The following is a 4854-nucleotide window of genomic DNA, read 5'->3' on the forward strand; positions in this document are numbered from 1 at the left end:
GTCATTGTTATATCAAAGTTTGAGGTAAACATGTTTTTGTTTTCTAATATTCTGTGAACACCAGCAAAATGATTGCACATACTGCACGTAACCTTTAAAAACATAAAAGTAAAGAAGTGCTTTGGCAAGTAAGCAGCATTGCAGACATAGTCTATAATGTAGTTTTCAAAGCATCTCCCAGTCTAAGGCGGGATCCAAAAAGCGGCAGATTGCCCAGTGTGCAGCCAATTGGTCTGCTAATAACACCTCGCCTGCAAATCTCTGCTTTGGTCCTAATGGGGATCTAAACATTTTGAAGTTTACCTCATATTTGAAAAACAAAGGATAAAATCAAATATAACTAAATATATTGTTTAAGTATACTTATATATGTGATAATATTTTTAAAGGAAAGAAATGCTAAGTATAAAATTCAGGATAGACGTTACCTCCCAGAAGGAAGGTAGTAAAATGCAGTAGGGGAAAGCACAATGGTTTGGTGGGGATCTCATTCTTTTTATTTTTCTAGTTCTCAAATTAGGGATGAATGTTCATTTTATTACTAGCCATCATACCTTATTTGTTACATGTTTTATATGCATAAAATAATTTATGATAAAGATTTAAATAAGTCACCTAAAATTTTATTATGCTGCCAAAGCCACAGAATGCAAATTCAGAAAAAAAAGCAGAGTTATGAAAATTAATGTTTGAAGACTGATTGTGTGAGGATTAAAGGAGGCTTGCGCCTTGAAATATTTTCTGACAGAGTGGAAAGCGGAGAAGACATCGCTCTGCTGGAGAAGCGGAGCAGAGGACACCTGGACCTCCTGTTCATGGTTGTTCATGAATGTAAGGATGACAAGTTTGTTTTCTTCCAAAAATAATTGTCTGATGTTTCCCAGACAAACTCAAAGTTTTGCAGATAGGCCAGGATGTGTTTTCAAATGAAATGTTTTCCTTAAATACTAGAATAAGACATATTTTAGTTTAAATAAATGTCTGTAAATGCCACAAGAAGGTTGAAGAATCTACTATAAGTTTTAAAAATCTTTTGATTTTTAAAAGTTAAATTCATGAGAATAATCAAAATATAATAAAGACTTGTTGAAAAGAAGCTTTACCAGTACATTGCAGTATCTTAGGATATGGATATAAGTGGAGATTGGGCACAGTAAGGTAAATTTACAACTTGCTAAATGACAGTGCCCTAAAAGTGCTGATTCATTGGTGATTGGCAGGCAACAAGGCTCTTCTTAGCCTCAGGTGGCAAATCTTTATCTGTATAGGAGATTATATGAAAATGAGAAAATTAGTTAATAAAGTATAGGCTCTCCCAATGTTTTTTGCAAGCTAGAACAGTGGATCAAATCCAACAAAATATATTTAATAGGAGTATATGTAAAGTTTGATATTTCATTTTTAAAAATATAGTAATAAAATATATGTGAAGATAATAGTTTATTACAAGTGAATTTGGTCTCTGTCTGCATCAATAGAACTAGATTGTACAGAAGTCAGGTGATCATACTTTACCCTGAGCTGGCCAATATCCACTCAGGAAGTTTTGCGTTTATTTCTGAGCACCCCGTCTTCAAAGAAATGTTGAAAAAAAATGACCATGAAAATGAGTTGCCTTAAATCAACATCATATACGCAACGGTGGGTGTTTAAACCAAAGAAGAGAAACACATACATAGCAAGGAAGGGAAGGTTAGAGTGCAACACTATGTACAATTACTGCAGAAACACTCTTGTGAGTAATTTCATTTGCACATTTTTGTTTTTGAGGGTAAGGACATGGCCAAAGAGAGGAAGAATATCCAAGCCATCTTCCCTGAACATAGTCAGGCAGAGGCAGAGTGCTATAAAAGACACTCAAATATTTGACTCAGGGTAATGTTAGACTGCTTTTAAGATTACTTCCAGATCTAAAGTGTGTGTATGTAATTTTAATCATATGTGCTTTTTCTGAATTAATACGGTTTTTAAAAGATCTTTAAAAATTTATTAGCTTGATAAAATTTTTACTTAAACCATAGCATGAAGGCAGAGAGCTGACGTTAAGCAAAAGATTATTCCTGGCTGGTGTGGCTCAGATGGTTGGAGCATCATCATCCTATACACCAAAAGTCTGGGCCTTTAATTTCCAGTCAGGGCATATGCCTAGATTGCAGGTTCAATGCCCAGTCAGGGTATGTATGAGAGACAACCAATTAATGTTTCTTTCTCACAGTCTCTGTCTCTCTCTCTCAAATCAATAAACATAAAAACTAAGAAAAAATCAAATGAAGAAAATTCAAATATGGTAACTAAGACAGTGTTAACTTCCCCTCAGCTTGACTGAAGTTCACACAGGCTTTTCCCTGATTCCAACCCCTGACCTCCCTTTTCTTAGAGTACTTACTTGAGAAAATTTGTAAACTCTTCTGCCCCTTTCAGATGCACATTTTTCCCAGTCTTGCCAGTTTTAACAGTTCAGGAATGTTTTTCAGAGGACCTGGGAGCTACCCCTTTGAAATAAAATCAAGGAAGCTAGGGCCTCTGTCACTCAGTCTCTGTGGGAGGAGAGGAGCCTAACTCAGTGGGCACAGATCAGCAAACATAGGCCCCTAATTGCAGAGAAGAATATTTGCAAACTCAGAAATTACTCGAAGTTATAACACACCCCATTGTTCAACCGTTCCCTTAACTTCCTCTACTTAGTAGACTCTACCACTTTCTACTAGCTCACTCCAGTACTTGAAGACTCACCTGCCTTCTGTTTCAGCAGAATTTAGTTCAGACTGAGGTCTGTCTCCCATATTGCATTAGCCTTAAAAAAAGCTCCCTTCCGTGTTTAACTTTCTCCAGTTCAACTTTTTGTTTTGACAATGGCAACCAAGGTAAGGTCCAAGGATAGAAAGCCAGACAAGAAATCAGGCATTATGCAGGAACCACCATCCAATAAACATTTTTGAATGCCAATCAGCTTTCTGTAATAGGAAGAAATATAGTATGTGTAGATTGCTAGCCCAATAAGGCAGAGTCACAGATGATTTTAGGGCAGAATTGAAAACGAACAGTGGCTTGAGGGAGCCTATAAAGTTCTAAAAAAGAGTCAAATTTCTATGGTTGGTGTTAGAGAAGAAAGGCCCAAGATGCAAATGTAGAAGTCTCGCAACAAGAAGAATAAAGCAAGAAAATTTTGAGATGACTATGACAAAAGCATAGTAGAGTGGCTGAGTAGGTGACATGAAATGTAAGTGGCAGAAAGAATTGCAAATCCTGCCTCTCATCTCTCATCTCCCAATCAGTATATGGTCATCGAGGGAATGGTGGAGGGGCTCTCTCTCTCTCTCTCTCTCTCTCTCTCTACACACACACACACACACACACACACACACACACACTAGCAACCACCAATAATAAATAGTGCCATGCCAAATGTTTGATAAAACTTGTATTATTTAATCCTCTTTCCAATGGAAGATATTATTATTATTCCTGCTTCTTTGATAAAGAAACTGAGGCTCAGAGTAATCCTGCAGCCAACAGACAGCAAGGCTGACATTTAAACTAACGCTGATTCTGGAACCCATGTTCTTATCTAATTCATCCAGTATCTGCACTTCTAGCGAAACATTAGAATTACCTGGAGTGCTATTTTTAAGTATCAATATCTGGGTCCCATCCCCAGAGATTTAGGTTCAGTTGGTTCGGAGTGAGGTCCAGACATTAGTATAGAAAATAAAACAAATTCTTCTCAAGGTGACTGTAAGTGTGTGAACTATGGCACTATGCTATCCTGTTTCTTCTACCATTTCTGTGGTAGAAATAATAGCATAAATCAATGCCAGCGGAGGCAAAGCTGGCTTTCCACCACTTTGTCACCTCTATTTCACCTCAGAAAGTAGCAATCTGGCTTCAGCACTCACCATCCTCTCGGTCTACACATGCTAATGCTACCAATTCACTTCTACCTGACAGATCCACAGTCCTTTAAATACCCTTTCTTCCTGCATCATTTGACACTATACTTAAAGCAGCACACCTGAAACTGTGCCTATTCTCCATTTTGTAAAATATGCTATCTATCTACTCTCCTGCAGTTCCCAGTGGACCTTCTGCTGTGGATCATCCCTGTAACTTTTTGGCTTCCTAGCATTCCACCTTCACTCTCTACCTTTTTCATTGAGCATATTTGCATTCCTGCAGTTATATCACCCACTCCCACCTTATTAACTACCCCATAAGAAAACCAAACTATCTCTGCCCAGTCTCTCTCTTGGATTCAGTTCCACACATTCAGCTGCATATTCTGAATGTCTCCACCTGCTTCATTGCAGACCCAGGGTGTTGGGCCTTGGGAGAGTTACAGCCCAGGAGCCTGGAGTCTCTTGTTTTATGCAGGGCCTGTTCTTTTGCACATTGTGTTGGGGCAGGGGGGTCACTCACTCCTCAGCTCCGGAGGGTGAAGTAACCCATCATGTCTTCCAAGCCCATCTCTTTAGCCTCAGAGGACATTGTACTAATGATCGAAGGAAAAGCTTACTAAGAACATTATTTTAATGTAATGGTAAGAAAACAGAAGTCAGAAGTATACACTGTGTTACTGTGCCTATTTCCAGGTTCTCCTATATCCAGCTATTCTACCTTCACTCAAGCCAAAGAGAAATTGCTCATGATCATAGTTAATTTACTGTTTCTCAAATTTCTTTATTCTGACACTTTGTACCACTCTTTGTTTAACTAGAACTAAAATATTGGTATTTTCATCCTATTTTTTCACTTCAAATATTTACGAAAAGAAATACAATTTATTTCTTGGTTATTTAATTATATATAGTTGATGTATTTTTTCTGATATTTTCTCATTTCTGAGATCACATTTGT

This window comes from Phyllostomus hastatus, unplaced genomic scaffold (genome assembly GCF_019186645.2).
Source record: "Phyllostomus hastatus isolate PE091 unplaced genomic scaffold, TTU_PhHast_1.1 phas_contig_40, whole genome shotgun sequence".
NCBI lineage: Eukaryota > Metazoa > Chordata > Mammalia > Chiroptera > Phyllostomidae > Phyllostomus > Phyllostomus hastatus.